Below are 23,624 nucleotides of genomic sequence, written 5' to 3'. Positions count from 1 at the left end.
TGAAAAGACCCAGCTGATGGTAAAATGAATGTCGAACAAGATTCGTTATCGAAGACTGCGGTTTTCCGTTTAAAATTATGCACATTGAACTCGATCGGATCATTTCTGATCTACTTTCGGTTCAAAGATAATTCGTTGATATTCTTAAAAATTGACGAAGTCAAGGCAGGTGTCTTGAAAGTTCTCCCAGATAAGCTCAGAAATGTGATGTGCTGTATAAAGCAAGCAAATGAAGTTACTGGCGACAAATTTTTTATCAAGTACTATCGCGTATACATACCCGCCCACAAAGTTGAGATCGACGGTGTGGTCACCGTTTCAAGATTATCGTGAATGGATCAGCTGTGAAACATTCATTTTCCGCGAAGCAAGTACTGTCAAATGACAAATGGGATGTAGATTTATCCGTCTAATTAAAGAGAAAAGCATGACAATATTACTTGCTATAGTGATGTAGGCAAGCGATTTCAGATTTAGTTACCTCTCATAATACGAATTTCTCAATACCAAAAGTTTTCAGGCAGTAAAGGAGGCAGTTTTTCAACTAACATAGATGACAAAACGATTTCTTTTCGTCTAGGAAAGGATCCATTTAGATGATTAGAAAGTTTATTTCTGCGATATTTCATGTATTTTGAATATGTTCATCATGTACGTTGACGACGTACTCAGTCCAGGGACTTCATAATGGAGCTTGAGCTTGTGCGACCACCCCTGGCTGCTACTCCGTTATCGATCTGGACTAGCTTGCACAGGGAATCAGTAGCTAATTGTGTTTGGGGGTAGCGAAACATCTTTCAATGTGCAACTTCTGTTAATCTTAAAGTACCGGCGCCGGTCAGGCCCGAACGTAGATCGCGGAAGGAAAGGGAAGGAATGTTAGTCTGATACTTGCCTTTTGCTATTAGAGGTCGTATATGCTACTGCGTACTTCACAAATATCACGGAAGGAGGACATTTGTTAGTAAGTATAGAAGTCAACATTCAACCAACAGTGAAAATCAAAACTGCTCTAACGACATCACTATCTTCCAACATATTAGTGTAATATTTCTTCGATATCCTCTTACTCTTAAATTTTAGCTTATTTGAAGGATTACACACACTTTAGATGGCCTACATTTTTGCACAGACCACAAATTTTATTTTTACGCACCTCAACGAATCAGTGGAAATGATTAGCTAAGAATAATATGGAACGTTCATCGGATATTCGAACTTAAATCTCCAAGCACTAAATCGCTTATCGCGTGTCTGCTGTCCATTGTTTTTGCTTGAACGAACCAAAATCACTGCTGTCAGGTCATCTCATCGCAATCCTACCAATCCCAGTGCCGTAAATCAGATAGGAAATGTCGTAAACTGTTATAAAACAAATTATTAACGATTTTTTTTGGTTTGTTTTCGTTCTTCCTCTCCAATCTTTAGTGCCTGCCGTCAGCCATTTTTATGAGGATTTCGCTTTATATTTATCTTTTTCTGTAGCTGAAGAAATTGTGCGTCAAAATGAGTGCAATCACAAATTATAATCGTTGTCGTCAAAAGCCATAATAGAAGCTTTATGCATTTGGTCACAGCTGCAATCACAATGAGATTATGTTTGAGGTTGTGACATTTTTATCTAGGCTTGCTTTGTTTCAAGAAAAATAAAAGCGTGGGCGTAAGCCTTTTCGTTTTGGTTAGGTCCGTCTAGTGTCTTGGGAAGAGCCGTTATGTCATTGACGTTGGAGGAAAAAAAACCTTTCTCAAGCATTTCAGCTGAATTAGCATTTTATTTCACGTCCCTTAAAATTTAACTTTTAGAGTTGTAACTAGAGGTTTGTCGAAATATTGGCATGGAAAATAATTCGATAACTCAAAAAAAAACTGCTCAAATAATGATTTTAACACTCGCATAAATTAGCCACCGACAACATGTTAATTACCCGGACAAATAGAGCATAAAACATAAGAATTTCCAAACATGAGCATACTTTCGCGCATGCATGCAATCGCTCTACAAAATCGCATCGTCTCCAACTATCACCTCTCCCACCAATCGATCGCGATGTATCAAGTCGGTCAGCCGTAAACAAAGGTGTTTATTTTATAACGTTTTTTTTGCCCATCAAAATATTGACTGCACCAAATCTAAGCAGGCCGCCAGCGCATTATCCGTCTGACACTTCGCCTGGTCGGTCAGTCAGGTGCAGCCACGTGTTGTGTTTTGTGTTTGGTCGAATACACATTGGGTTTGTTCGCTTTATATTCTTCAATCTCTAATCCATCTGCAACTCTTTTCACACCCGATTCGTGTCTTTGCTCAATAATTGATTAATTTTATTTCTTTTTTCTTTTGTTTCAGCGGTCAAACAGTGAGCAACGTGTGCTTTGTTTGGAGAGTGTTTTTGACCCCAGCTTGACGTTTGCGGCCCTCTGTGTGTGGTCCCACGAAATTCGACAAACAGCAAAAGTGCAGTGCAGTTATTTTAGGCCACAACTTGGTGCTCGTTTCGGTGATGAAACGAAAGAAACGCTCGTGTGTATTGGTGAAAAGCTGGAATTAATAACAAAAAAATAGCGCCCAAGTGGAGCTGCTGTAGCGGGAATTCGTCTGACCCGTCCGTGCATTTGTGTGTGTGTTTGAATTGAATAGACATGGTCCAGAACTGATGATATGGAATGCAACATTCGGACGGCTTAAAGGTGTTTCTTCTTTGTGAATCGACGAGGAGGAGCCAATCAATTCCGGAGGAAACGCTGATGCTGCTGTTGTTGGCATGGTAACGGTAAGTTCCCATATGATATGGGTTAAGTTGGCTCTGGGCTGATTCAGACCGGATCGGAACGATATTTGGTTATGGTTTTTAAACTTTTTCACATCTCGGTGTTGTGATGTAGCCGTACGAAGTGGAAATTTCTACGGATTGACATTTGGAACATCCGTTCGGTGGAATTACCTAACGAAAAAACTTTTTTCATAGGCTTGCTCGTAAACGATCGCTTTTGTTATGTTATAGTCTTATCCAGCCGCGTGGGTATTAAACCGTTTTGACGTTTGAATTTTGCGTTGATTTTGTCTAGAGATAACAACAGTCTGTGTTGTTTTATTTTACTGTGTACCGCCGAGGCGTTAGTAATGTCATTAGCGAGCAGTGATGCCACTTTTAATGATCGTGTAAGACGAGTAATTACGGAATTTCCATACAATTCCAGTAATGTCATTACTCAAATCTTTATAAGCAGAACTTTTTAGTCACTCGACGAACACTCCAATTTGCAAAGAAGCACGCCCAACACTCAGCGAATGTCAGCTTAGCTGCCTATTAGTTGACGAAGGAAACCACTCCGAAAATTGCCATCTCGAAACGGGCCCAGATTGAATGAAACTGTTTCAATTTCACCCCTTCATTAAACAATTAACATACTTCACACAAATTACACTTCTCACCGTTCTGAGGTTTCCACAAACGCCCTTTCCCTTTCAACCGTAACCCGATTGGTGCACCGCCGCCGCGTTGCATTCAACGGAATTTCTTGACAATGGACCTCTTACCCCGCGTCCCACCCACACTCGTTCCTATTCCTCAGCAGCAGCAGCAGTGTCAGTAACGTATCTGTGCAGAGAGCAGCACATAAAGAAACTTTGAGTGCAGCAGGTGGCGCCACTTTGAATAGCAAAACTCCGTCCGGCAGATCGGGAGGTGGATGGGTGCACGGTCGAGTCGAAAACAATAGCGTTGTCTGCAGTGCAACCATCTCTATGGTAGCCCGGCTCTATCCGTACGCAGTGATAGTAAACGGAAGAAGAAAAGTCTGTAAAATATGCGATTTTTTCTAACCTCTTCATCGGCGCGTGATCGTCGTAGGCGGCTGGTTTTGCTTTCGGAGACTGACTGACTGACTGAACGGAATGGGTGAGAGTGAGAGTTGTTTTGTAGATTGTCTTGACATATCGTGCGGTAGTAGTAGCAGGCCATTGTCGTCGACCGCCTCCTGTGCGCTACCGAGAGGGACAACCGACCATTCGAAACCGTCGGAGAGCAAACACGTTCGCACCCAGATGTTAGATTTGATTTCGTAAGTTCACACTTGTTTCGCTACAAAACGTCAAATTCGTAGTGAGAAACGTGACTTGAAAGTAATTCCGGTCCAATGTAATCTGCAATCTCTTCGCTATCCGCGTGAATGATATATCTGCAGGTTAAAACGCAGCAATTTCCGTTTGACATTTTTATTTTGTTCGCCCGAGAGAGGTTCGTGCGAGACAAATAAGCAGTTTTGCGATTTGTTTGCATAAAGGAAAGTGCGGATAGCCGAGAGCGTGTGTGAATAAGGAATGACAATCGAAGGAGGCTGTATGTGCTCGCATAATAGCCGAAAACCCTCGTAGCTTCATTGAGACGCCTAGGGAAGGGTGTCACAAAAGCTGTTGAAAAATGCACATTACCTGCCACCTTACTGGTGGAAGCTATTTAATCACATTGTTGGGCTTGTTTCGTGCTACATTTTAAGGGTTATTAGTTGCCAACAGTGTGGAACTAAATGGCGAACAACAGATCAGAGAGCTGCGTGGAATGGAAGAGAAAGTTATGAGAATTTTGCTCTTTGGAAATTGTATGGTAATTTGTACATGTGGTTCGTTGCAAACAAAACTTTGGTAATCAAAGCCCAGCGTCTGGTAGAATAGTTTTATCTCGACACGTGCAGTAATATTCTTGCGGGACATCACGCTTGACTAGGTGTTTGCTCAGGAGCACAAATTGTGTCCACGTTTTTAGAGCTGTCGCCAATCAGGCGCTAGCTAGGTCTTGTCACTAAGTTAGTGTCGGATTCTGATGAGACGAAATCGAAACGAAAGTTCAATAACTAATTTAGAAAAAGTAGTGATTGATGTAAAACGAGAAAAGAAAATTGATTCTGGACACCCAAGTCGAAAACCCGTTAAAAATCTCAGGAAAAAAGGTCAATATGTGGCAACTAAACAAGAAGGTGTTGAAGTCGAGCAACAGAAACGAAAGACTGTCCAGAGGATCCATCTACGATCAGGTTACCATTCATTCCGTGTCTCCAAGTAGCCGAACAGAATTATGAAGCAAAATCCAGTGGCCAGAGAACGCGCCCGGATGTTTTACGTTGCACGACGAAACCTATTATCTGGATTACTACACACCACAGGAATCCTTATTTAGTTTCCCAGCTAAATTCGCCCGAAAATTGATGATCTGACAAGGAACTATTTAGATTACGGATTAACCCAAGATCTGTAACATGTACCGTGCAGTTATTGAAAATTTGCGTGGAAGCGGGCTTATTTTTTGAGAATTGTCCAACTAAAGGCATGGATCTAGGCCGCCAGGACCAAGGGTAGGAGCTTCCGGACGTGGCCGAATAATGCTCGCGCGGAAACAGGCGTTTTCATGTTGAGATGCACTTGAGACCGTGTATATAAATTTGTAAGTGCTAGTCAACGAATACTTAATCGCTGGGGAATTTTTATGACTGCGAAATCTTGAGCATAACGTAAATGATCGCATTTGCGACACGGTTTGTATTATCGCGAAAGGCTCGAGCTCTTATATGTTTTATGAGCATTCTTTTTATCGCGGTGGGCGTTTATATGTCGCCTGTATCGATTTTAGTTTCACTTGTACCAATATATTTTCCATGCGCTTTTGAGCGCTCGTACAATTGTCAAAAAGTGGTGATGTTACAGTTCTCGGTTTGTCAAAATGTCACAAGCTAGAACGTTTGGCGGTCTTTCTCGTGCACGTTGGGAATCTTCTAAAAAACTTAGCACCACCATATACAGCACACGACCAAACAACGTGCTCGATGTGTTGGTAACCCTCGCCAAAAAACGCAAAAATTACTCTGTGAGTCCAGTAATATCACTAGAAGACAAAACGATTTCTGAACAAGTGGCACAGGCTTAGCCAACCCAATATTTTATATATAGAGCTATTCATGATCCGTTGTTCTAAAAGGTGAACAGACAGACTAATCTTGTCAATATAGACGTAGGTAGGCAGAATAGACCCATCTGCGAACGATATCGAACGCGAGAGCTCGTATTTAAGCATCTTAACTGACTGAAGCCAAAAGTCATTGAAACAAAGAAACTACGTGCTTCTGAAAGTCTTCGACGGTGGGGGGGCTCCAATAGGTGACCACGCCGTCAATTTCCACTTCTCGAGTAGGTACATATAGTCGGTACTCTAATGTCACATAAAACAACGCAAACCTTGTCAGATCCAAGCTTCGTAATTTCAGCCACGGCTGAATACTATTATGCCGGGTCCTTTGCAATTTGTATTACATTAAGTAGTTGAATTTTGGTCAGAAAAAAGTCCACCCAAGAGCAAGTCGATCTTTCTAGGTAAAACTTGACATCATACTCGTTGGGTGGGCTCGACAGGGGATGAGGGTGTTTGTGTTTACGCATTTTCGCAGTTGCGGAATTCCGATGGAGTTGAAGTTGACAATTAGAGCAATTCTGTACAAAAAAAAAGTGAAAACTCGACATGAGAATCATAAAAGAATTGAAAATGGTCCAAACCGTCATCTGTGCAACGCTGAAACGTTTCCCGGAACGTCTGTCTGTTTTCTAAAAGATGCCTTCTTATGAACAACGAAACGTAGATAGTTTTCTGGCAGGTTTCCGATTTATTTTTCCTTCTAAATTCGGCCGGGAGTTGATGATCTGGCAAGGCACCTGCAGCTACAGACTCAATCAAAATCTGTAGCATGTACCTTACAGATTATTTTCATTTCTATTTAGATAATCCATCTGACAAGAAATAGTCTCTATGACTATTTTAATGAATAATTGTCAAGATATAAAATTACAAAATTGAGGACTGCGATAGTCCCTCCCTGCCCTAAGTTGATGGGTTTGACGGTATTGCAAACATCATCAAGCTTATTTCGTGCATCAGTACTAAAGTACCTCTGACAGACAATTTCTCTTTAAAATGGTTATTGCATTACGCCTCGATAGTGCTGCATCAAGGAGACCGAGAGGGCTTATGAGCCTTTTTTATGTTTGGTGTTTTATTATACTGTGCACCAGCCCCAACTAGCCTGACATTAGTCTGAGCGCGCTGTCGTGGCCGACTGGCGCGTCAACGTGGATTGACTTTTCCCCTGTGAGTTGTGCTCGCAGATATTCTTCCACGGTTTAACCCATTATATCCTAGCGTATGAAATTTCATACGCAGATCTATCTTTCGTTTAACGCGTATTTACTGCAGAATTTTGGCATCTAACTACTTTATTATTGCACTAATGGGATCATTGCACCTCATATTTCATTGTGAAACAAGACAACTGCCATTTTTTATAATTTTATTTACATTTTTGAAACGTGTATAGTTGGGGCAAATGGCGGCTGAAAAGTAAGCAATACATTTAATTGAATTTTATTGTTGGAATTCCTGCTAATAATTCCAATATGTGACAAAACGTTCCTACACATGTAAAAGAAGTGTTGTCTATCAGAAAATCTGAAGAAATATGTCAAACAACTTAAAATTTGTTGTTTTTATTCAAGCGCACGAAATTTTTTGCACGAGAAATTTTCATTCTCAAAACCATTTTAAGCGGTGATTTTATTTTTCCCATAATCTTTGATATATTTGTTGGTGGAATTGAAGATATAACTGCATTTGGCTCACTTTTTGAAACCCCTGGGTTATAATGGGTTAATGGCAGTGCTGGTGGAAACGGCTCACAGTGGGCGTCATTATGTGTCCATTTATCGATCGACTTCGTCATCGTGCACACCCTAATAAACATCTTATGATTGAAGAGCCTAACGACCTGTTCAGGGTATCATCCAGACAATATTTGGAATCGTTGGACTATATGGGTTAAAGTTCGTGTATTTGTGTGCTGGGTCAGGGAATGGATACAGAATTGGCATATATGATAGAATAGTGAGTAATCCTTCCGGTGTGCAATTTGTGCATTCGATACATTCAGGAAAATCGGATTGGATAAATTAAGTTCTAATTTCCGGTTAGCATATCATGATATAATTCTAACAGAATGCAATTGTCGGTAATGGTAAAAACACATCATTTACTAGCATTTAGACGAGTTAAAGTAGTCTGATTGCTTGTTACATGTGTTCTTTTCTTCTACTCCATTGACCTGTTTTTTTTCTTTTCCTCTACTCATGTATACCAAAAATAATAACGGTCAATCTATACACTTCTAAATAATCTCTGCATTTTTTTATTCGGCATGTCATGTTGCCTTTTATTACTATATCTTAAATTGGTTTCATACTAACACTCACTAACACATTTAATTGCATATTCTCTCATATACAGTCACAATCTCTCCCATTTCAAACGTACAAACACTCGTGGACCTCGCGATAACACAATCCTGGTCACAAACGCGATCATAAAATTGCAATCATCTGCACATAAGTACGCCCGCGATCTCGCCCACATTTAAACACCCCTGTAATAAAGTGAACGCTTTAGCACCTATGAACTTACAAACGCCTTTTCAAGCATTAACCCACCGATCGCGCGATCATGAATCGGTCACGTCTGGAAGCCACTACCCTCCGTCCTAGCAGCCTAGACTCATGCTTTCAGTTGGACCAATCGAAAAAATGGCGCCCATATTCACTAGACAGATGTTCCATGGCGACATAACCGGGAACTCTAGTGATGTGGGGGAACTCGCTCTCTTCTAGCATCTGAACCGTGCACTGAAAATTAAGCATCATATTCCCGGTCCGCGCGCAATTGTCCTATAGCACACACGTGAATATGCGAATAGACACTCGGTTATAAAATCGAATTTATGAACGCGAAGCTACATACACGCTAGCAAACGCACACGCTATCGAGCACGTTAACGTACAAACGCTCGAGCCTTTCGCGGTGATACACGCGATTGTGAAGTCAGAACTGTACAATGAATACCAGAAGCAGAATCACGGCCCGCTGCAATTGGCCTTAAGCAGTGTTTTAATGGGTGACATTTACCACCTCGTCTGCAATTGTAGTTAATGATTCTAACGGGGAGACCTTCCCATACAATAGATCTAAGTTCCAGTAGAACAACTCTCGAAAAAATTGAGGACTGCAGCACTTTCTGAGCAAGATTATGCGATGGCTCACCAAAACTAAACAGATGTTCGACTAAGGAGAAAATTCGAATGTTATCGGATCGTTGCGCCCAAATGTCATTCGGAGAAATCTAGCCTGGAGTAGGCCAGTAGAGCGGCAGGGATCGTTGCGAGGGGCGAAAGTCTAGCAAGGACAGTTTCGTCGGCGAGTCGATTCCGTTGTTCAGTAGTTTTGCCACAGATACTGCTTGATCCTGTGTTTTCCTGTATCGCTCCAGTGGGTCAAGACCAATCTGGCGACAACGATCCCGGTACGGTGATAGTTCCATGGGACTCCGTCAGAGAAGTTCTCTTCTTTCTACACGCGATCAATTCTGAGATTCTAGCTGGTAAGGAGACCAAATCAGGCATGCATTTTTGAGTAAAGGGCGTACCAGCGAGCAATATAACGTCTTCAAACAGTGAGGGTTCTTAAAGTCCCGATCGATTTTGGAAATAAAGCCGAACTGTCGAGTTGCTTTTGAGATTATAGCCGATTGCGGATTGAACGTAGCATCTAACAAGATGCCAAGGTCGCCAACGTAATCAACTCTATTGAGCATTTACTCATTGATTTTGTGCTCGTAAAATATCAAATTAGTTATGCGGTGGAAGGTGATTTGACATTTCGAAATGCTGACTCTGAATTAGTTTCGTCGGTACCAGCTAACGTAAATATCCAAATACCTTGAAGATAGAGCGGATTACAAGGTACAGCTTCAAATCATCTGCGTAAACAGTTTGAATCCAATACCAAGCAGCAAAATAGCATCATTGAAAAACAGCACAAACAGCAGTGGTCCCATGTTGCTACCTTGGGGGACTCCAGATTTATTCATAAACTGAGAGAAAACGCAGTAAGCTAGCTGCGCACGTAGGACTCTGCCGCAGAAGTAAAAACTGGCACATACTTGCTATATACAGCGACCATTCGCCGGTTCAATTTCGGAGCTAGCATGTTCTTTTGATACAGCAATCAAAACACCGCCACAACGTGATTTATTGGTATTGAGGGGGCTTCGGTCACATCGGAAACCGTTGGATAATGTTCCGAATAAATGCAAGAACAAGAAAAACCCGTAGATTCTTGTCTTCAAACCCTGAATGTTTTGATAATATATCCAGGCTGCACTCTCGTCATGATAGTCTTTCTGCAACACGGGGTTATTTAGTGTAGGAATTACTAAATACTCGACGGTACAGTGTAGAGCACACCGAATTTGTGAGGTTTGATGAAGGTTGTAGCGCGGTTTCAAGTCAACAGCGTCGCAAGTAATCGCTAAGCTGACAGAGAGTCAGTTTTTGTGGCAGTTGGACAAATGCACCGAACCGCATTCATGACGGCCATCATGCAGGACCCAAAGCTGATTCCTTTAAAGACAGGTCCCATCCAATTTTGTATGAAATGAATTGGGGACCAGGCGAAACAAAAGAGCCCCAGTCCGAAGTGCATAAGCAACGTGGCACCACCAGTTCAACATCGTTATCAGTGATGAGCAGGCTTTAACTAAACAGGTACAATCGGCGGCAAAGAGATCGCTCAAATCGATGGACTTTGTACCGCTGACAACAGGTTATGCACCAAAAAAAAATTGGCAAAACCTTAAGCAATCCAGAATAAACACTGAATCTCGTCTAAAAAAACCTGTTTTAATCCACCTAGCGGTGCAATTGTGCCTTTCTCATTTCTCTAAACTATGGCACGGAGGCTTTTTATGTTCAACATAATTGTGGAAATGTCCATTACATTCTTAGTACACTTTGCACTTATACACAATGGCATGCCAGCCACGAACTTGATGAGCTACGTGTCGACGGTGAAACACTTGAAACAAAAAAATATCATACTCCATTAGCTTAATCAGCATTAGATCAATGTTATCTGCTTGCTAGCTCATTTTGTCATGCGGGGATGGGTATATGAGGAGGGCGAAAGTCCCATGAACGAACGACTCCCCAGCTTAAATTGGTATGCTTTGTAATATAGTGGTGGTTTAAAGATGATGGGGTTGAAAGGGAGGGGTATGAGGTGGTGGTCTGAGGGGTGATTTAAGGAGATTTTTAAAGGAGGGGAGTGAACAGTAGAGGGGGGGGGGGGGTGTAACCCCTCTCCGTAAACCATCAACTACGCCCCTGTTAAAATCCAGAAACCTTATGCGAGTCGAAAAAAAAATTTGGACGGGATTAGGTTGACGTTTTCAGAGTGATTGCATAACCTTTCTATATGAGAAAGGCAAAAATGTGCAAAATCCAAAAAAGTGAACCTGCGTCAAATTTTTTTCGTGTTTGCATCAAATCTCGACGTTTTGTGCACCTTGAATACATTTAGCATCAAAAATAAAAATTCTATTTTTAATTTTTCCTATAGTTTTTATGAGAAATTTCTGTGTGGCCGCACTCTGAAACCCGTAATTCCGGAACCAGAATTCCGATCGATCCAAAATTCAATAGCAGCCGATGGGAAGGTTGCACCTTTCATTTGAGACTAAGTTTGGGCAAATCGGTCCAGCCATCTCTGAGAAAAATGAGTGACATTATTTGACACATACGCGCATACATACACACACACATACACACACACATACATACACACATACACACACACATACAGACTTTTTCCGATCTCGACGAACTGAGTCGAATGGGATATGACACTCGGCCTCCGGGCCGGGATTAGGTTGACGTTTTTCAGAGTGATTGCATAACCTTTCTATATGAGAAAGGCAAAAATTGTTCTAATCTCCTCGATTGCGATTGCTGCTCCCTTGTTTTCACGACGTACAGCACAAAGACATTAAGTCCATCCAAACAAGACAAATAAACTGTCAAGACGGAACAATTCGAGTTCATTCGTGATGTCTCCGCAAAAAGTATTCTTCATATGCCGTTTCAAGCCAGTTTTTGTTCTCCTTGAAATATGTCGAAACGCACCATAAATCACACACAAACCTCCCGGTGTTCGGTCCAAGTTCACAGGTACCTTATCAACAATCTGCGCACACCAATCCGGTTTTAGTTTGTCCGCTGGACTATCTCAATTGCCTCATATATCTGGTTTGATCACCACAGTGACAGACAGGTTGTTGTGTTTTTTTTCCTCTCGACACCTTTGTAAACACAGGTGTCGGACCCTTGTAAAAGTAGCGAATCCCCGCATATCACACTCACACACACACCCGATGACATCATATTACAAAGAAAAAACCATCGACCCGATATCGATCGAAGCCTGCTAGGATCGTGTTGCATCAGTTTTCGATCCGATAAGGGCGAACCCCGTTTTTTTTCTCTCTCTCTCTCGGTTGCACATTTCAGTTTACCTTCACATTCGGTTATGAGCTTCTAGTCGAAAGCTTATACGTCAGGCCTGGGTTAGGTTTCATTTCGCCATCGGCCGCTTGAGGCTTGATTAGAGTCAACATTCACCCGTATTTAGACAAAACAACTTTCTTCGATTGCCGCTGGCGAAAAAAAAACGAACGAGCCGTTACACAGGCTTCTCGTCTTTCAACAATATGTGCGCTTTTTTTCTTTTCTAAAAGGGATCGATTACACCCAGAATGGAAAGCATTCCTTTTTTTTTTTTTCAATAAAGGCGATCACGCTTACATAACCCAGCTTTTTGCCCCAGACTTTTCGAAATGCGAATTGCGTGATTGGGCGCGTTTAACGGAATGCGCGTTTTACAAATTGTACGTTGCAGTCGAATCGCGCGATGGCATAATGGGCTAGCCGCCGCGCACTCGAAGGGGGATCCCTTGTTCACAGGCCAGCAGAAAAAAATAGTAGCAACAAAGCAGAATAGATTTCACAAGCAAAAGACACGAACCCCTTAATTTTGTGGGGGTTGCCCACCGGGGTTTGACCATCACCATGTTGGTATGTTGCGTATGCTCTCAGATCACCCTCCCGGGAAATTGCCCCATAGAGTAGATTGCACCCCTTAATTCTATAGAATTATTGTAGGCTGCGTGTGCAGTAGCAGCAGCAGCAGTCTAGGTTGGTCAAGCCCGTCTGTCAGTTTGTGTGCTGTGGTTGCTTCGATGGTGGGCAACAAGTGCGCTGTTTGAGCGTTTTGCAAGCCGCTTGTTTATCAATTATTTAAATACGTATGAATTAGCGGGCAGCGATTGGGATGTTCGTCGGTAAAGTTAATAAAACAGACGGAGCTTCCTGTGTCATACTGGTGGGTCAGTGTGCAAGTAAACCGAGACTGTGATTAATTCTCTGGTAATCTCGACGATGGTAATGTGAAATTGGCAAAGTGCATTTGAAAGGTCGATGAAATACACAACGGCGTTTTCAAGGTTATCTACTTGAATCGAGAAGACCCCTATGAAGGAGCATTTGTGGGGATTAAAAATTGCTGACTTCTATCGAATTAACCTCCTCTTGATATAAGGACAGTAATCCATGCTCCGTATGACCTCACACGAAATATTGAGCAGAACAGCTATACCACCGTCATATCCAGAGCTATCGAACGCATATAAGGCCTATCGAGAAGAAGATACACCCGATAACTATTAACGTCGTTTGATGAAAGCCAAAAACGTGGATACTGCCACCGGTTCATTGACGGGTTAACGAGAGAAACATCGAACACTGAGGGACGCATGTGCAATAGTGACAAGAAAAAAAATGACCCCAGTCGGCCCATCCCTGACTCGATTCCTAGTTCTACCAGGAGTATTTGCTCCAAATTTACATGGAGAAAACCCGTTTTTTCGCCGCTAGGTAGCACTGTATGAATCGTATTATCAGTGCAAATAAGAATTTAATTGTATACAACTTTGTCGAAGACTGCTAGTGAATCCGGCTTTGTTGAAAGAAATTTTTAAACTTTTAGCGAAGTGATAACTAAGTCAGCTTTACATGGGGCCCAGCAGTGCATGGTTATGTATCAGCCCTCGATTCCCACGAACTAAACATTTTCGTGGAATAAGGATTAGGTTTAGCTCAATAGCTTGGTCAGAAGAACTATAGTTAATAATACGAGTCATGTTTTGGTTAGAACATTTCAGTTCTACATGTTATCGCACAGAGGGCGCAATCACTAACTTCTCAACGGAGAGAGATAGAAATTAGGTATTTTCTACAAAGTTGTAGAACAAGCATTTTTCAGTAATTCTTCCGAACATCCCGACATTCAATATCTCTTCTATGAAAAGTTAGTGTTGGCGTCCTCTACGCTGCCACAGGAGGAACTAATTTTTTTTAGCAAAGCATAAATCGTATCATGTACTACAATTCTTCTCAATATACTATTCAGCTAAATCAAACCATTATTTCACAAAAATGTTTAGTTCGTGGGAATCGAATACTGATACGCAACCATGCACTGCTAGGCTCCATGCAAAACTGACTCAGACATCACTTCGTTAAAAGTTTAACAACTACTTTTAACAAAGCCACATTAACTAGCAGTCTTCGACAAAGTTGTAGACAATTAAATTATCTTTCTTATTTTCGCTAACAATGAGATTAAGATGTACATAGTGCCGCCTAGCGTTAAAAATGCGAGCTAGTAGGTTTTTCCGCGTAAATTGTCGAAAAATCTAGGTAGGCTTGTCCGACTTGCTTCAAATTTGGATCAAGTACTCCTGGTGCGACTAACAAGCGACTCAGGGGTGGGCCGAATGAGTTTTCAAAAATTCAGTATTTTTCTGGGCCGTCTAATGTGAAACTGAAACAATACCAACAAAAGCGTGGAAAACTCCAACAGCTGGATATTCAATTCTGCCAAAAAAGTTTGTCAGGACTCCGTACCGGCACAGAAGACCTACGTGTCGAGTCCCGTAACGGTACGAATCATCGTTTTCGATGGTGGAATTCTCTTTTGTTATGCAACAATAAGACTCCGGGGTTAGGGAGAATAAAACGCAACTTGTCGAAAAATCTGCCGGATTCTGCTAAAAAACGTTTGTTGAATTTATTCGATAAGTTGTGAGTAACATTGTCCCTCAGGACTGAATGCAGTGGAGGTCATCGTCATATCAAAACCAAGCAGCCTCCGACCACAACTCATATCGGCCGATAGAAATATTGTTCTGTATCCGCAAGTTGTTCGAGTTCCACCTCGACAACTGGGTCGAAGCACATAGCTTGATGGTAAGCTATGATCGATTTAGTGTCCGCAAAAGCAGAGGAACCAGTGCAAGATACTTTGAACATGTTGTCGGTTTGAACTCTTCAGCTAGGTGTTGAGGTGTCTCCAAGTAGAAAACAGCGCAGGTCGTTTTTTCTAGGAAGCGTGAGCCGGCCCAACCCCAGCTTCTACTAATCGGTGTAACGATTAGTCGGGTCTTTTCATTTGAATATCTTGGGGTCTGAAATTCTTGAAATCATGGATTATATACGCCCGCAAGTGATATTTATAATAAATTCCGCGAAGTCGACTGCAATAAAATATTCCACACTGTTGGATCAAAGCTTGATGGATTCGATACCTTCAATGAAAATACCACCGTTTCTATTAAGTTCAATGATCCTGCTTCAGTTTACGCTGCAGAATTACCTACTATTCAGGATAAACTTAACTCTATTGAGGCTATGCGTTCGGTGAAGCCTGCAATGCCCCAGAAAATACGGAGTCCTTGAGTGGTTTATCTAAGAAATCATACCTGATTACATTAGTTTACATTCCTTTGCATTGCTCCATTCCAGGATTCCAGTGTGTTTCTGTAATTCACGTCAAAAGACACCCCAAGGTTGGCAAACTTCTTGAAGCATTGTGAAACTTGGTTGCCGGCTACATTCTATTATCCCCAAGGTATTGACGAAAATTTAGACATGTCCTCACATCCGACATTGCTGCTGCGGATCTTAAAATAGTCTAGAAACTACCTCTTCTCTTAATTTTATTGTAAACTAGTGCTATAGATGCCGCAGTGATCGATGTAATGCAACTGTCGAACTAACGGGTGTTCAATAAAAAATTAGAATAATTCCAATACCTTTTTGTAATTAAAGTACAGAGCGTATTTTTTTCCTCTCCAATGGAATTGCTCTCTGGACTCCCTTAAAAAACGGGTTCAATCGAAGATGGCGTAGAAACAGCAAGAACTCCGCGAGCGTTTTGTATGGTTTTACGAAACGCATGGTCATTTCATTGTAGAAAAAAGTTTACGGTAATCTGACTCGATTTTCACAAAATTAGTCTCAAATGAAAGCTAGAACATCCCTTTTGAATGCTATTAAATTTCCTTTGAATCGGAGTTCTGGTTTCTATGTTACGGGTTGAAGTATGCGGCCATATGCGAAATTCCCATATAAACCGGTAATTAATATATGTATAAATGATGCAAACATAATTAAAATGAGTTACAAATTGCTTGAAATTGTTTGCCGACACTCTTATACCATTCGACTCACTTCGTTGAGTTCGGAAAACGTGTGTATGTGTTATCTTTTTGCCTTTCTCATATAGAAAGGTTATGCAATCACTCTGAACATAGTTAACCTAATTCCGGTCTAATTTTTTTTGACTAATGTATAGGTTTTCTGTATTTTAACAGAGGCGTAGTTAGGGGCATGCGATGAGGGGTTACCACCACCCTCCTCCCCACTACACACCACCATTCTCTAAACCCACCTTCCTTCATCATTCCCCCCCCCCGAAGAATATTTCCTAGTTCCTCCAAAATGAACTTCCTTAGTGGGTCTGTTAAACTAGTGAAAATTGTGGTTTGAAATGATTTTGAGTTTGAAAACTACTTTACAATTGAAACTAATCTAAAATTTGTTACAAGTTGAAAATTTTTTGCGGAGTCCGGACCCCCCGAACCCTCCTCCTGGATCCACTGCTGGGTTTCAGTGTTTCAGCTTCGACACATAGCTTCTCGAGTTCGTGGCTGTCAATCCATTGTATGTATGTGCAATCGTACTGAATATGTAATGGAAATTTTCACCGTTATATTGAACATAAACAGCCATGGAATCGTACACGGAGAACAAACGGAATAAATGGGTACGATTGCGTGAACTGAACGATTTACGAGAACCATGACCAAGTTCCTGAAATTATGAATAATAAACCTCGAATTCATGAATCTATTTGTGTTTTCAAAAAACTAGTTCGCTCCGAATATGTACATGGCGTTACATTAGAATGTTTGGTTAGGCTTAGGGACATCTTTAGGTTTCGTTGTGTTTCTAGTTCATGATTTGGGAATACACAGCCGACATTCAAATGTTGATCATGATTTCAAGAGCTTTTTCGCGATTCCTATGATTTCTCGTCACGTTATTGTGCTATCTTATTCATGAGTTTACTATCGCATTTTTCTGTTAGACTAGCGGGATTAAAATTCATGATTTCAGGATCTTAGTCGCGATATTTGTTACTCCTATTCACGTTATCGTGATATTTTAGTTAGGAGTAGAGTGATTCATGTTCATGATTTCAGGATCTTAGGCACGATTCTTGTATCTGCTGTTCATGTTATCGTAATATTTGAGTCATAAATAGAGTAATTAATGTTCATAATTTTTGGAACTTAGTCATGATTTTCGTAATTTCTGTTCATGTTATCGTAATATTTTATTTTGAAACATACTTCCAAATTTGACACGAAGAGTAATAATGTAAGAGTAATGTTCATGATATCAGCAGTTTTATCATAGTATTCGTAAATTCTCTTCGCCTAATTGTGATCTATTACTGTTTGGTTACTATCGCTTTTTTATTCGGAATGACGTGACAATACGAACTGAATCATAAAAATGTGACTGATTCGCGATATGTTATTCTGTTCTATTTGGGATGCTCATCGCAGTTTTCGTTTTTTATCCAGACATCACCATGAACCTTATCAAACGAATATCTACGAATTCGAGGTCCCAATATATTACTAGAGTTACCTTGAATATTTCATTATTAATGATTAGCGATATCTTCTATATACCACCAGCACGCAAAATAGATTGTAAATCATGTACTAGGCATCATGAACCAATTAACGAATACATGACTAATATTTTAAGATTTCATGAACTATTTAACAAAAACGAACGTGAGGTATGACTTATATTAGGTATCATGAGTTCATGAATACATGAATTACATTTCATGATTAATAGTTCACGAGCACGGATATTGGATCGTGACATATTAGGAATCATGAACCAGTTCATGAAAACATGAATATTTGATGATTTTTTAAACTATTTCGCGAGCATGGATATTGGATCGTACCTAATATGTTAGAGATCATGAATTAGTTCACGAGAATTGAATGGATTCATGAATAAAATTTTGAATTACGTGAAATAGTTCACGAGAACATATCCAGAATATTTTGATTTTGTGAACTATGAAAATCGTCAGGAGTCAACCTTTGGTTTTATGAATAATGTTCATAAAGTTGTGAACTAGTTCGCGTACTGAAAATCGCATTGGAAATGACTTGGCGGAAACCATGTCTGAGCGTTATGCGGGCGTTACTGATGGGAAATTGAACATAATTATAAAACATGATTTTTGTTCATGGTCTTGTTTTCATAACGTAAAAACGTGATTGTTCCAGGATTCATGGCACTTTATTCACGATTTTGGGAACAATTTTTTCCGTGTAGTTTGGGTAAATGAGAAAAACACAGTTGCTCAACTAGGTGGATTAAAATAGGTTTTTTGAAGAATAACCACTATGTTTTTAATAAAAATACTGAATTCGTTTAAAAATTCTTTTTTGTGTTTTTAACAACATGACTGAAAAAAATTTAATTTTTTATTGAATACCCGTTATTTATAGACAATAGTAAACTAGATGGCAGTAGTAGTGATTCACTGATTTCCACCGCACACCAATTTGAATATCTATAACTGCTTGGATTTAGTGCCTAACTGGCGCCAATTTGGTGTTAGTTTGGATAAAGCGCAAACACGAAATTATTGCGACACATTCAACATGGCATAGCTTTTTTACCATTGGGTAAAAATCAACCAAATTTTGCATACTTTCTCATTGATGTGTATTGTTTACATGCTGTCAAACTCGAAGTCGACTGTTTTTCGATCCAACGAAATTGGAGGTGAACCAAAGTCGAGTCGAGAGAACCAATTCTTTCCAAACACCTGGAATTTCCTGACCTGTCGCACCGGCAGTTGGGAAAAATGTTGAACATTCACCATTCAACCGTCTCCAGACTGTTGAAGCGGTTCCAGGAGCGGTTGACGTTGGACCACGGCAAAGGAGCTGGAAGAAAACCGGGACCGGAGAACCAAAAGACGGGGTTAGAGTTTTTCACCGGCAAGAGCAAGTTCTATGTGGACGACAAATTTAAGAAGAAGAAAATGTCCAAGTTCGCCTCCAAATATCTCATTTGGCAGGCCATCTGCTCTTGCGGACTGAGGAGTGTGCCTTTCGTGACAAAGGGCACAGTAAATGGCGAGATCTACAAATCTGAGTGCCTCGAGAAGCGCCTTTTGCCGTTCTTGCAGCAGCACGATGAAGCTCCGATTTGGCATCATGCCACTATTCTAAAAGTGTCCTGGAGTGGTATGAGGCCAATTCTGTCCATTTTGTTCCAAAGGACATGAATCCGCCAAACTGTCCGGAGCTGCGCCCGGTGGAGCAGTACTGGTCAATGATGAAGCAGGAACTTCGGAAAAGCAAGAAGACAGTCAAAGACGAGAAGGACATGTTAAGAAAATGGAAAAAAAACTGAGAAACTGGTACCGGATGACACTGTAAAAGACTTTGATGGAGGGCATCAAGCGAAAATGCGTTCAATTTTACACTCAAGGCTCCATCGATTAACTTTTCTTTTGATTTTTGAAGTAAATATATGTATAAAACTACCCTAAAATTTTGGTTTGATTTTAAACATTATAAGAAAATTGGCATGACATTTTCGGTGTCGCAATAATTTCGTGTTCGCCCTTTATATTGTCTAAATGGCAGCAAGTTGGTGTCAGTTACTGACGATCGGAACCCGAAATATTAAAATCCCTCTTGTCTACACAAGTTTTTCAATATTTTTTTCTCTCATCATCTGAAATCGGTGACCCTACTGCCAAGAGTGCTGAAACTTTAAAATCCACGATGCGATAATGAATTCTCCAGTGCATTTTTAGAGTCTATTACATAAAGATTCCACCCATTAAAAATCTGTAACTTTGCCTAACTTGTAAAACACAGCGACCCACTGGATAAGAGAAGCATGGGCGAATAAGACGAGAGGAACTGGTTTCCCGCCTTGGTAATTAAATTATAAAACTAAACAATAAATATCAACGAACGATCGTTTCGCTCAAGAGCCACGCGCACCACCCGTCGTCACCCGGGGCTGTGGAATATAAAATTTGTCACTTTTTTACGTTCAAACAATAATAATAATCAACAGGGTTGTTACGCAATCAACAGCAATCGGTGTGATGATTCGTGACTTTTTTGTGTTTGCCTGGCGTAAACGAAAACAGTGTGCAATCGGGCCTCCAGGCTATCACGGCTGCGGTAGTTAGCTGCGGAAAAAGTCGGAAGTTTTGTTTGCCCTTTTCGGGAGGGGACATTTTTTTTCGTGATTGTGGGTTTGTTTGTGAGTAAATGGTGTCTAGATTCGGTGTTAATCGTTTCGAACGTGACTGCTCAATTTTCGGCATATGGAGCTGTGATATTTACCCCAAAATTTCAGTTGAGTAGAAATAATAGATAAAAATCAGTAATTAATATTTTGGTCAATATGGTCAAAGGCACGTTGCATTGTCTTACCATTCATTGTATAACCAAATTGTTTAATATATCGGTCAAAATTGAAGTAAAAATGCGAACTTGTACATTTTTGAGTTTCGCATGCATTTGCATGAATCTTGTTTTTTACAGATCACATCATGTATACTAGTACCATCTATTGGTGTGTAGCTGAAGTTGGAAATTTTACGAACTGGCTTGATTTCGATTAGCTAATTCAGCTTCAGTTATTAGAAACTATTGTTTGGACTTGTTAGTTGCCAAAACAACGATTTTCATTTCCACTAGCACAACTGAGTGTATATATTCCAACCCGGACCCGGTTTCGAGTGATAACGCTAATATCAATAGCCTCGGCGTCAATCACCTTCTGTACAGAGCGGCCATAATTAAAGATTACTCAATCAGTGCGTTAAAATCAAGTGCAATCTTGTCCGCACTCTTCGCCACCGAGCATCATTCACGCAATTGATTACAATTAACAACCGCTCGCCCGCTCTTCTTCCGTTTATTGTGATGATGATCCGTTGCAAAGTAATTCGCCACTAAAAGTTTGGCATGTGCCACCCGCCACCGGATATAGTGGATCCATGTTATAGCTCGAGGAAGTCCGTTTGCGATTTGTTCGTGCAGTCGATATATTACAGCACTTCTTGTTTCGCTCAGGTCGACGACCAACCGTCACTGCCCAAAATGGGTTTGTTCGTGCGGCTGAAACTATGAAATAGCAATAAAGGTCATTTTCAATAAGGTATTCTTTCTTTCCCATGGGGAAACTATAGCAACCATGTTTTGACTGTTTGTCGCACACAAAAATTGCTCGGCACAGCCCTGCTGCTACAGTAAGCTGTCATCGGCAGGGGTGAGTTGCAGTCAGGGTTGGAAAAAAAAACATCTAGCAACATTTCGAAATTTATAAAAATTGCTACCGGAACTAATCCGCTCATATTGTTATCTATAGCATAATATGTTCGCGGTCTGTGGCAACAAAAACAGAAATATAACCGGGTCTGCCGCGTGGGAATGCTACTGGCGTGCCGCCGCCACCGCCAGTCTAACAATGTTGGTCGGTTGGAAATGGGCTATTTAAGCACGCGAAATTAGCGCTATTGCAGCGTCTAATCTTGCTGTTTTCAAATGCATCTCGCAGCCAGATTAACCAAGTTCAGTAATGGCAAAGGCCGACCCGAGGCTTGATGATTTGAATCGGCGGGCGGTACTATTAGGGAGTGAACCTGTTGCAATGCTCTTTTATATCTATCATTAGGGTAGTGCTCAGCGTTTAGGTGCAAGCAGTGCAATTATCGAATTAATATAATCAGAGTCGATATGGTTAGGTCGGATTAGATGTTGCTGCCTAATCGAAAAAAAACATATAGAAAAGGTTTCGATGTCACGCAATGCAGGGTTTATATTTCAAAGAGGTGCGCCACAGTAAGCCCTTTCTGCGCTCACCACATCAAGTGAAATTTCCGCCGCACAATTATTCTCGGTCCTGCTGACCAGAGTGTAGTCATTTGGTTGATCATGTGGGCCACTCATCATCAACCGATCTGCAGAGAGAAAGCCTTCACATTACTGGGCAAGTAGCACTTGTGACCGTCCGTCCGCTTCAGCGTTCATTCATTCATTCATTCGTTCGTTTCTTGATTTGTGTTTTTTTCTTCTTGCTCCTACCAGATTACAATTGGTACTGTTAGTAGGCGCTGACCGAACGTACGAGATTCATGGAGGGCAAAAAAACATATTTTCATATCGAGCTCGTAAATAGACTGCGAGCGTTTCCAAGGGCTTCTTTGGCCGAGGAGGATTTCTTTACTCAGTCAGGTGGAAAGAAGAAAACAGCTCCAATCGCGGATAGTGATTCATATTTGTTTTGGTTGGGGTTTTTTTTTCTTCTGTTTCTTTAAGGCACTATTTTCATACCACACAGACCCAGTCAACTGGCATCTAGTGAGTGAGTGAGTGAGTAGTGTTTCCTTGACCAAGAGCAAGCAACATAGGTGTATAAAAGGAAAGTTTGTTTAGTCGAGTGGTAATTATTGAAAGGGCCTCTGTTTGCTTTCAACTCAAGCAATGATGGTCAATTAGTCGATGATGGTGAAGATATCAGGACCTTTTACGATGACGGAGCTGAACTTTTTTAGAGCATTTTGCTATTGTTTTATAATGACGCTGTACATGAATTCTGCAGCCGAAGCAATTTCCACATTAATCGAAACAAGGTTTCATGTGGAACTAAAATCAGCATCTGATCTCAGTAGGCTGCGCAGCACGACGCTGGACTGTCAGCTGTGCTCTCCGGTAGGTCGGTAGGTAAAATAAGTGATGCTTGTCTGGTGTTGACAATATTCAAGCCTTTTCTCGATTGGAATTTGTATCTCAGTAGCAGGCTCAGCGTGGTTTCCGACCACGAAGCTGAAAATAATTGTTGTGGTGTTTATGAGGGCACTTGCTGTGCTCTTTTCGTTTGTTTGAAATTGGGGGTTTCACGACGGGAGAGCGGCTATTCACTTGACGTATGAAGGAAATTAATTACCGTGGCAATCAGTGACGTATACGATGTTTCTGGATAACAACTTTAATTTTGTGCCGTATTTTGATCACGGATCATTTTCCACCGTAATCGCTCCAAGCTGTCTAAAAAAAAATTCAAGTGCATCTGAAAAATGACAAGTTATTCTAAAATAGCCCCAAAAAAATGTAAATATAAGTAGGATGAAACAATCAGCAAAAGGTACGGCAATGTTTAACAGAATCTGATTGGAAAATCAGTACTTTTAATGTTAAAAGCCGGATGTTACTTGCGAATGTCGTCCTACTTG

At 40.8% G+C, this 23,624-nt stretch overlaps 1 protein-coding gene across 1 annotated transcript in view; it reads left to right on the top strand.

Moving 5' to 3' along the window:
• The first annotated feature begins 2,180 nt into the window (after window positions 1-2,180).
• LOC131690621 (uncharacterized) overlaps window positions 2,181-23,624 on the top strand; it is a 117,359-nt gene continuing 95,915 nt past the window's right edge. The window contains exons 1-2 of the mRNA XM_058976542.1: window positions 2,181-2,231; window positions 2,345-2,768. The gene's annotated coding sequence lies outside the window, so the exon portion shown is untranslated. The remainder of the gene's footprint in view (window positions 2,232-2,344; window positions 2,769-23,624) is intronic.

The sequence above is a fragment of the Topomyia yanbarensis genome, chromosome 1 (genome assembly GCF_030247195.1).
Source record: "Topomyia yanbarensis strain Yona2022 chromosome 1, ASM3024719v1, whole genome shotgun sequence".
NCBI lineage: Eukaryota > Metazoa > Arthropoda > Insecta > Diptera > Culicidae > Topomyia > Topomyia yanbarensis.
The sequence above is the reverse complement of the archived record's forward strand: the minus strand, read 5'-3'. Positions and strand labels throughout refer to the sequence as shown.